Source organism: Pelophylax lessonae (assembly GCF_965119305.1).
Source record: "Pelophylax lessonae genome assembly, chromosome: 5".
In the NCBI taxonomy this organism is placed as follows: domain Eukaryota; kingdom Metazoa; phylum Chordata; class Amphibia; order Anura; family Ranidae; genus Pelophylax; species Pelophylax lessonae.
Genome location: NC_138772.1, coordinates 278269055 through 278280512, shown reverse-complemented (window position 1 = coordinate 278280512; position 11458 = coordinate 278269055).

Here is an 11458-nt window from a genome sequence, read left to right as displayed (position 1 = left end):
AATAGTAGAGGAGGCAGCATGAGGATCCTTACCAGGCATGGGACACTCCACACTCGAGTCGACTCTGCCAGCATGAAACCACTGCACTGCACACTCAGACACTCTCAGTCATGAGACTCTGACTGACCTCAGGCTAACCTGCGATCACATGCTGCTGGCGCGCGTGACGTCTCGTCGTCTGTGTGGGAGACTGGAAGGGGGAGGGATCGTCGGAGCCGTGACAGAGACCCGCCAGCCAGCTCGCCTCAGTTGAATTGATGCACCAGCCACCAGCTCCGCCGCGCAGGCGTAGCCGTCCCGTGACGTCATGCCGCTCACAGAGGCTGACGTAGAAAAAGATGGACGACGGTCACTCTGGAGCGCAGCGGAGGCCGGGGGTGGGGCAGTGCACACAGCCTGCACAGCGGCCAATCAGCGGCGAGCGCGAGCAGCTCCAATCAATGCAGCAGCTGGCAATACTTAAAGCGACGCTGCGGGCGGCCCTATTAAAGTGGAAATTTCCCGGTACCCGGATGATTAGGGTGTGCCTGGGCACACCCGGCACACCCCGTGCGCACGCCTATGGATCTGGGAGGAAATACCCCAGGACACCATCTGTCGTCTCAAAAAGAGCATGCTCTGATGTTGTCAGGCATACATAAAAGCATGTGGGGGCCATACAAACTACTGAGTACCATTCTGAGTTGCTGCAATGAAATTTCAGCAAAATGGACTAGCCTGCTGCATCATTTTTTTCACTTTGATTTTCGGGGCAACTTTAAATTCAGTCCTCTGTAGGCTGATAATTTTCAAAGTGTTTAAACTTCTTACATATTTTTGTATTCCCACAAAGGTTTCAAATTTGTTAATATTTTTTTTGTGGGGCAAATTTTAGTCCCCTATCCAATACTCTAATTTCCTCTTTGGACAAATTGATATTACTGAGATTAAAAATTCTCTCTCCTAATACTCTTTTTCTTTTGTTGTTAGTATTCCTTAGTTGGAGAGAGGTCCTTCCTTTTTTTCAGAATATTATACAAAATTGCTTATTTTTAGGGGCAGAACAGACCCATCGAGATTACATGTGTCCGTTTATACCAGCCAACATCCGAATAACTAAAAACAAACAGATGGGGGATCCGTTTCCCATCCGTCTGGCAGATCGGATGACAGTCGGATGTATATGGGCAGGCGCTTCCTTTACATCCAACTGCCTATAGAGGAAAGTAGGCTGTGTCCGTGTCTTCTCTGTATAAGCGAAGTGGACACGAACCTGTTATCCACCTGGGGAAAAAATTCTTCCTGATCCCCCAATAGTCAATCTGGCGTAATTGCGTACCAGAATTAGTTAGGCAATATTCTAGACAGTCCAATAGGTATTTCCGCTAAGTGCATCTTAGTTGGCTAAATTTTTTTGATGCCCATTAAGATTTTCCTAAGGCTTCTTGGTAGTTGATAATTGTGTAGATTGAGGCTATGTCTGCCGTTGCTAGATATGTGTCTCCCTCCTCTACTTTCATATTATTCAATATCAGTAAAAGGTTTTTTTGTATCCTTGAGATAAGCTCTGGTTTGTTGTCTTGTTTGCTTGATGAAATTCATCGATATACTCACCCCTTCTTGCAGTTACAGATTCAATTCGGATGACAATGATTCGTCCTGGTGGTTTCATTTTGTTTTTATGTATTTTAGGGATTATATAAATAATAGGGCACTGTACAAGTTTCTGGGATCAAATATTTGGCTTTTCCATTTAGAATATTTTTCTTGAGACCCTTCTTCCCCAACATGTCCAGTTTCTTTGTGTACTGGGCTGTTGGATTTTTGTTTAACTTCTGATATGTGTCCGCATCTTGTAATAACCTCTTCATTTCTTCTTGATAGGCTTTTTTGGATAATACCACAATACCTCCTCCCTTGTCAGCGAGGCGACCCACTATTTATTTTTTCTCTTCTAAACTCTTAATTCCTTTCTTTACCTGTTGCCGTCTGCCCCACGTACATTTACTGTGGGGCAGTGACTTCTATGCGCAGAATCACATACAGCAGGGGTGGGGAACCTACGGTTCGGGGGCCGTATGTGGCCCCCGAAGTCATCTGGTCCGGCCCCCCATGCAGCTGAGTCTGTGTCTCTCAGCTGATCTTTCAGAATGGAGCCGATGCTTCCTGTATAATTCCTGCTCCGTTCTGACAGTCTGAGTGAGTCACAGGTGAAGTGATATCAAATGCACTCTGCCTGTGACCAATACAGGAAACATCACCTCTTCTTCCAGCGTGGCGCTGCTACACTTCTCCAAGCCAGCATTTCCCGCCAGCAGCACACACAGCAGTACCAGCAAGAGCCAGCAGTACCAGCCAGAGCCAGCAGTACTCACAGCAGTACCAGCAGTACACACAGCAATACCAGCCAGAACCAGCAGTACCCACAGCAGAACCAGCAGTACTAGCCAGAGCCAGCAGTACCAGCCAGAGCCAGCAGTACCTACAGCACAGTACCAGCCAGCAGTACCCACAGCAATACCAGCCAGCAGTACATGCCAACAGTACCAGCCTAAGCCAGCAGTACCCACAGCAGTACCCGCCTGAGCCAGCAGTACCCACAGCACAGTAACAGCCATCAGGACCAGCCTGAGCCAGCAGTACCCACAGCAGTACCAGCCAGCAGTACCCACAGCAGTATCAGCCTGAGCCAGCAGTACCATCCAGCAGTACTCACAGCACAGTACAAGCCAGCAGTACCAGCCTGAGCCAGCAGTACCCAGAGCAGTACCAGCCAGCTGTACCCACCAGCAGTACCAGCCAGCTGTACCCACCAGCAGTTCTCGCCACCACAAAAAATGTCGACTGCGCTCCAGACTGACCGACGCAAACCTGGAAAACCAGTTGCGAGTAGCAACATCATCAATACCAGCTAACATCACACACCTCACTAAAGAGAAGCAGTTGCAGCCATCACATTAGGGGTGAGTTAATTAAATGTTTGACCAAATATAACAGGCACATTTTTACGGTGATAATTTTGTACGGCCCCCGAATGGTTTTATAAATACCCAAATGGCCCTTGGCAGAAAAAAGGTTCCCCACCCCTGACATACAGGTACATCATTCTGCTTTTCTGGGCCTAGGTCGCACAACCCAATCAGCGGGTCCGGCGGACTCAATGTCCCCCGGCGATCATTCGGGACACAGGCAGAACGGCGGTCTGCCTTTCCTAATCAAGGCAGATTGCTGTTCTTTGTCAAGGGAAGGCATTAATCCTGTGTTCCTAAAAAACAGGAACACGAATCTCTGCCTTCCTACAGTAAAAGCGCCCCCCACACAGTTAGCAAGCACTAGAAACACATTTAACCCTTTGATCGCCCCCTGATGTTAACACCCTTCCCTGCCAGTTCCATTAGTACAGTAACAGTGCATATTTTAGCACTGATCACTGTAATAATGTCACTGGTCCCCAAAAAGTGTCACTTACTGTCTGATTTGTCTGCCGCAATGTTGCAGTGCTGCCATTATTAGTGAAAAAAATAAAATAAAAATTACTAGTAAAAATAAAAAAAAATTAAAAAAATTTCATAAATCTATCCCATAGTTTGAAGACGCTATACCTTTTGTGCAAACCAATCCAAAATATGCTTCTTTTTTTTTTTTTTTTTTTACAAAAAATATGTAGCAGAATACATATTGGCCTAAATTGATGAAGAAATTTGATTTTTTTTCCATTTTTTTTATTGAATATGCTTTATAGCAGAAGCAAGAAATAGCTTTTTTTTTTTTTTCCCAAAATTGTCGGCTGTTTTTTGTTTATAGCACAAAAAATTAAAACTGCAGAGGTGATCAAATACCACCATAAGAAAGCTTTATTTGTGGGAAAAAAGGACACTTTTTTGGGTACAGTGTCACATTACCATGCAATTGTCAAATTAACACAGTGCCGTATCGCAAAAAATGGCCTGGACATGAAGGGGAGTAAACCTTCTGGAGGGCAGGTAGGTAATGTCTGCTGAGCCATATGTTTTCTTAATTTTAAATTTATCAAGATCTTCATCTACCATTTTTAGAAAAAAAAAACTTCTATACATTTATAGTCTGTGATCTGGGGGTTAAATAGAGATTTATTTTTGAAGGAGCTGTGTTGGTACTCATGTATTTCCCTTTTGTTTTTCTCCAGTTCAACTTTGTGGATTAGTTAATATATATTTTTTTATGTTTAAACTTCTTACATATTTTTGTATTCCCACAAAGGTTTCAAATTTGTTAATACTTTTTTGTGGGGCAAATTTTAGTCCCCTATCCAATACTCTAATTTCCTCTTTGGACAAATTGATATTACTGAGATTAAAAATTCTCTCTCCTAATACTCTTTTTCTTTTGTTGTTAGTATTCTTTAGTTGGAGAGAAGTCCTTCCTTTTTTCCTGAAGATTATACAAAATTGCTTGTTTTTAGGGATCGAGATTACATGTGTCCGTTTACACCCACCAACATCCGATTCACTAAAAACTGACAGATTGGGGGATCCGTTTCCCATCTGTCTAGTTGCAGCAGATCGTATGACAGTCGGATGTAAACAGGCAGGCGTTTCCTTTACATCCAACTGCCTATAGAGGAACGTAGGCTTTGTCGGTGTCTGCTCTGCGTAAGCAAAGTGGACATGAACCCATCATCCACCTGCTCAGCGGAGATCAGAGGATAGATCCCCCACTAAGCAGGCGGATCCGCTGGTGGAGTCTGCCAGTGTGAAAGGGCCCTAAGGCCAGCTGTTAAGTAACACTTTTTTCAATCTAGATTTTTTTTTGCTTTTTTTTTTTTTTTAGTAATATTGCTGGAAACCCATACTGAATAAATAAACTGCTGTACTATTCATGAGACCAGCAATTCAGATCTAGCATGCCCTCTCCACAGTAACAACTACTGTGCACCAACAAACAATGTTCACGCTTCCTGAGCATTGTTTGTGATTGGAGCACTGTTCAGGAGACGTTGGTCTACTGCTTTTACACAAAGCTTAGCGGGCTGGGTCTCCAGCACATAGGAATGGGCTGCTAGGCATGGATTTGCAGTACTATTAAAAATAAAATGCACCCAAATAGTTTGATATTTTGAAGCTTAGATTCATAGAACAATAAAAAAAATAAAAAATAAATAAATTAAGCTCCAATTGAGCTTTACCCCTTTTTTCCCTTTTTTTCATTGAAAACTCCAATAAACATAAAGACCTTTGGAAACTTTTTTTTATATGTCGGCACATGTAAAGACGTTTTATCCTTTTAATAGAACTAATTTACACTTTTACCCCCATGGTATGTAAAAGTAAAACCTTTGTCTAGTCCAGATCACAAGAAATAACCTAGACCAGTGATGGCGAACCTTGGCACCCCTGATGTTTTGGAACTACATTTCCCATGACGCTCATGCACTCTGCAGTGTAGTTGAGCATCATGGAAAATGTAGTTCTAAAACATCTGGGGTGCCAAGGTTCACCGTCGCTGCCCTAGGCCTAGGATGACAACTCTGCTCCTCAATAGATACAATACAGAGAGTCAGCACTGTCGATTTAGGACAGAAATTGTTTCAGGATTACCACATGAAAATAAAGAAAAAAAAATCATGAGAGTCACCAGGGCTCTAAAACATCATTGCAACATTATAACTAGGCTACATAAAGCCTTCAGATTTGTGAGGTATAACAAACGTAACAATTTGGATTTTTGACAGGTTTTCCCAATCTGACTATTGTTGTGTTAAAAACATATTGTTCAAGGATATTAGGAGATATACAGTAGTGTTAAAAAAACAGCCTGTTTACATTGTTAAATTATGCACTGCACAATAAAATGCAAGCTCACATCAGGTTCCCTGTCATATATAACAGTTTTATCATGATAGAGTTCTAATAAATTAAGAATAACAGAAGGGCTGCAGTACCTTTGTAGCGCTCACCCCCGAAAGAGCTGCTTAATAATTGGGTTTCTCACTCCTGCACAGTCAGGCTACAAGTTTTCTCCACACTTTCTCTAGACACAAGGAGCAGTCTTTGAGCTTGGTTTTTTATATTAGGGGTAATAACTTGGAGTTATGGGATTCCTGACTTGATAGCAACAAAACCAGGGACAACTTCCTCCCTATGTACACACTTCCAGAACTGTCTTTCTTCCTGAATGCTGACAGTCTCTAAAAGAAAAGCAAAAGCTCCTTAAGCACTAGGAACTTTCCATTCCTTTTAAAAGTAGCACAAAAGTTGTAGGTTGCATACAGGAGTGACTTCACTGTAGACACTGATCCCAGTTACACTGACTGCAGGAACTACCAGCCCACCTGGCTACTTCTTCATTAGCCCACCTGATTGTTACTGAAGATTTCCCAGGCCAAGGTAAAGGAAAGATAGTAACTCCACTTTTGTTGAGAAAAAATATTCCCCTTTGGGTGATCTATGTACATTGCAGGGATTTTAACAAACTTTGTTGCAGATTCCTACCTTTTGTTATTCTGAAGAAATCATTGTTTGTTTCTCTGTGCCTCTGTGCTGAGTTGGTATAATGGGAGTGGTTTCATAATTATCTATCAGCTGTGGCAGCTGGTGAGCTCAAATGAGGAAAGCTGCTGGGCCTGCATCCCTTTAGACGTGTTCCTAATGGGCGTATCTCACCAAAAATGACATTTTTGTTGCAGGGGATGCCAGAAATCTTACTTGTATCTTAGGCAGACTTCTGGGAAAATTGGGGAGCCAATCACACAAGCAGGAAATTATGTTTCTGGGGTGTGGTTAGTACACATTCTGTGTGCAAAACTGCTCCAGGTAGCCATATTGCATTGCATTTCCAGAAAATTACAACAGTTGCAGATTGAAAATGAAAAGTTAATGTTTAATAACATTCAATTACAATATGATTTGTGTCACAATTCTATACGCTATATTGTTTTTTTCTTTATTTGCTATTTTTTCCCCATGAAAGTGGAGATACCCTTTAAGCCCAACACTGTCTTCCAGAAAGGCTTGCTATGTGTAACAATCTTTCTCCTTGTAAGTTTCTAACTGTGTTGCTGTACTTACACTGTCCTCCTTGCTCTCGCTGCTCCCTAGGCAAGATTCCTTCTGGACCGTGATGCTGCCAGAGTCCTCTTGGGTCAGCCTGAGCCCCAGCCCTCGGCAGAGCCCCCTCGACAGGGGTTCTCCTTCAGGGCCAATGACAGTCTCCTCAGCACTCCATCTTACACCCGAATCCCTGCCAGCATGACTAACTCATATTCAAGGGTTGGCTTAACCACCATGTCATGCCCACCGCCTGGGGATTGGCCAAAATCCCCTAAGTATGCAGATCAACCCTCCTGGCCTCCGCACTCCATTTTTCAGAAGGTTCTCCAACATTTTCATATAGAGTGGGAGGTACCAGAGTCCTGCCCGTATGAGCCTAAAACATAAATTTGCCTGCTGTGCCACTAAAAGCACATTAGAGGGTGCTACACCTTTACTGGAGAAAGTTCTGCTTCAGGTTCCTTCTTTGGGTTGCAGATCACATAAAAAATGGATGCATTATGTCATTAGGGTATCTGATCTCTGCTGTATCAGCGTATTGACGTTCAAGTAGGCTTATCCTCTCATCAAAGATTTTAGATTAGCAATGTGAAATTTCTGCAGAGAAAGACACATTTTCTTTTTTCTCTGTCTTTTGAAATGCCCACATTTTCACAGCTCAAAGCTTTAAAATGCCTTTAAAAATACATATGCCACGTTAGCCTGGCATGCATGAGAGTGTGCCTGGTTAATGTGACATTTAATGTGCTATAAGTAGGACATGTTTTACAGTAAGAATCATTTCCTATCAAATTACAGATGCTAAATTATACTTGACCTAGCAAAAAATTATTTTTAAGCAGTGAGGATGCCTAATCAGTTGGAGGTTTATAAGCCTTTAAACATAAGTGCATATTGACTTGAGCTTTATTATGTCATAAAATATATTATACATACAATATATATGTTTAAAATACATTGTATACAAGCAGTTATGTGAAAATGATAGATAGATAGATAGATAGATAGATAGATAGATAGATAGATAGATAGATAGATAGATAGATAGATAGATAGATAGATAGATAGATAGATAGATAGATAGATAGATAGATAGATAGATAGATAGATAGATAGATAGATAGATAGATAGATAGATAGATAGATAGATAGATAGATAGATAGATAGATAGATAGATAGATAGATAGATAGATAGATAGATAGATAGATAGGACAAAACGGTAGAAACACCAGGTAAAAGAACAAAAACTTTACCCAATATGGTGTTGGACCACCAAGAGGGTCTGAATCCTCCTGGGAATTGACAAATACTGTATAAGTTTTGGATGGTAGATAATGAAATCTGATACCATTCTTCATGTAAAAATTGTTCTCGTAGAGATGCTGGATGCGGGAAACAAGCCTGAACCTTGTTATCCCAATTTGACCATAGTGACTATGATATTGCAGTCCGGCGACTGCGGCGCCCAGGGAAGGAGCAAGACTTCGTCTGCATGCTTGTCAAACCACAATTTGACAACACCGGCTGTATGAATTGGAGCATTATTTTCTTGGTAAATGGCTCTGTCTTCGGAAAACAATGTCTGCACCATGGAGTGCACATGGTCATGCAAAATGTATACATAGTTGATGGCAGTGACTATCCTTCAAGGTGATGATGGGGCCTGCAGAATACCAAGATATGGCTGCCCAAACCATGATTGCGCCGTCACCATGCTTTACTGTTGGAACAAACAGTCCTGGTCATAAGCTCTGGATGGTATTCACCACATGTAAACACGTCAGGTGGTTGGGAACAGTGTGAAGCTTGATTCTTTGGGCCATATTACAGTCTTCCATTGATCTATAGTCCACGATTTATGGCTGGTGCACCACTCTTTCCTCTTCTGAGCATTAATATCAGTCACTAGTGGTTTTGCATTTGCAGATTGTCCGTAAATGTTTTGCTTATGTAGTTCCCTTTGCACTTTTTGTGGACACGGGCTTTGAAAGACTCAGACTGAGCTCTGCAGTCACTTTTGCAGCAGTTGTTTTCTTATTCCAGGTTACAGTGCTGCGCAATGTGCTTTTGTATCTTTTGGTCAGTTGACCATGCCGACCGCGCTTATGCTTATTAGACGACGTTTTCCCAGAAACTGTATATGCTGTCATAAGACTCATAACCTTTGATACTGTACCTTGCGACACCACAAATAAATTGGCAACTTCAGTCATAGAGGCACCAGCTAAGCAAGCACCAACAATTTGCCCGCTTTGAAATTCAGTAAGCTCCGACATTACTCCGTATTACTAGCAGCACACGCGGATAAATGATGAAAGCTAGGTGTCTCAAAACACAGCGGAAGCAAAAGAATGTTACATCACTTACTACATGTTATTTTCACACCTGGAAATCATGTAGTGTTTCCATATTTTTGTCCAACCCCTGTAGAAAGATAGATAGATCAAATAGAAATCACTGCAGACCGTCAGGGATGATCAATCTCAGGTAATCACTCCATAAGAGAGAACAATGTACCCCATACTCATTCACATTGGGGGGATCTGGGGGCCTTGTTAAAGGGGGCTTCCAGATTGCAATAAGTCACCCCCACAACCACCAGGCTTAAGATTGTGGGTAAGAGGCTCTTGTCCTCATCAAGCTATGTGGTCTAGTTTGGTTCAGGAGGAGGAGGGGGGGCACTTCCTTGTCCCCCCCCCCCTTTCTTGCCCTGCCAGGCATCATACCTAGATAAGTGCCTGGTATAGATTTTGGGGAGGACCCAATGCCATTTTTTTTTTAAATCATGATGTGGGAACCTCCTCCAAATCTATATTAGACCTAAGGATCTGGTATGAATTTGTGGGAGAGGGCAACCATACAGTTTTTTTCTCAATTTTTATTCCCGGCAATTTGATTTTAAGAACACGGCATCTGGCTTGCCGGCCTGCTCCTTAACAAGCTATACACTGGTTGTTAGGGAGGTTGGTGGGCCACTAGCTAGAAAAAAAAAAAACCCTGAAATCCGGTGCTTTGCAGCAATTAAAAGCGTTTAGGAGCTTCTATGAGCTGTAAACTTTTTTTTTTGCTGGCAAATCACTCCCAAAAAAAAAAAAAAAGAAGAAAAACATTTTTTTCTTCTCTTAGAAGCTGAAGCTGGAAAAACGCTTCTAGCTTTTAATAGTGTGCATTGACACATAAAATAACACTACTTGCCTCTAGGGGCAGAAAAAAAAAAATGCTCAAACTAGCTGCTATAGGAGCTTAAAAATAAGCTAGTATGCCAAACTTTGTCTCTGCGCAGGGGCTCCCTGTAAGGACCAGGCACTGCTTGTTCTCTGTCATTGTGTAGGGTGACTGGTCTTGTCTCCGCCTCCCCTCCTGTAGTTTACTGCAAGCAGCCTGTAGTGGGTGGAGTCTGCTGAATCCTTCCTATAGCCCTGTTGTCTGCACAGGCTGTGATGATGTCACTGCTACTTTTACATGCTAATATTTGTAAATGGGAAAGGCATTTGGTTCACATACATTGGACTCTTTTGTGGCTATTAAGTGTATTTAACCACTTTACCACCGGAGGATTTTCCTGCTTTACGTCCAGGCCACTTTTTGCGATTCGGCACTGTGCGAATTTAACTGACAATTGCGCGGTCATGCAACGCCGTACCCAAACGAAATTTACGTCCTTTTTTTCCCCACAAACAGAGCTTTCTTTTGGTGGTATTTGATCACCTCTGTGCTTTTCATTTTTTGCAATATTAATAAAAAAATGCGACAATTTTGAAAAAATAACAATATTTTTCTACTTTGACTGTTAAAAAATATCTGATATATTCAATTTTTGTCATATATTTAGGCCAAAATGTATTTAGCTACATGTCTTTGACAAAAAAATTCTCAATGAGCTTATTTTTAACCACTTTAAGACTGGAAGATTTTACCCCATTCCTGACCAGGCCATATTTTGCGATTCGGCACTGCGTTACTTTAGCAGACAATTGCGCGGTGGGGCGATGATGTACCCAAATTTTACCCTTTCTTTTGGTGGTATTTTATCACCTGTGCGATTTTTACTTTTTGCGCTATAAACAAAAAAAAGCGACAATTTTGAAAAAATAACAATATTTTTCACATTTTTTTTATAAGAAATTCCCCCCCAATAAATTTAAAAATCAAATTTATTTAACCTTTTAGGCCAATTTGTTTTCTGCTACAAATTTTTGGTAAAAAAAAAATCGCAATAAGCGTATTTTGATTGGTTTGCGCAAAAGTTATTGTAGCTACTAACTACGGGGAAATTTATGTCATTTTTATTGGTTTTTTTTTGACTAGTAATGGCGGCGATCTGCGATTTTTTTTTTTTTGCGGGACTGGGACATTGCAGCGGACAGATCGGACCCTTGACTGACATTTTTGACACTTTTGGGGGTACCAGTGACATTACTACAGTAATCAGTGCTATAAATATGCACT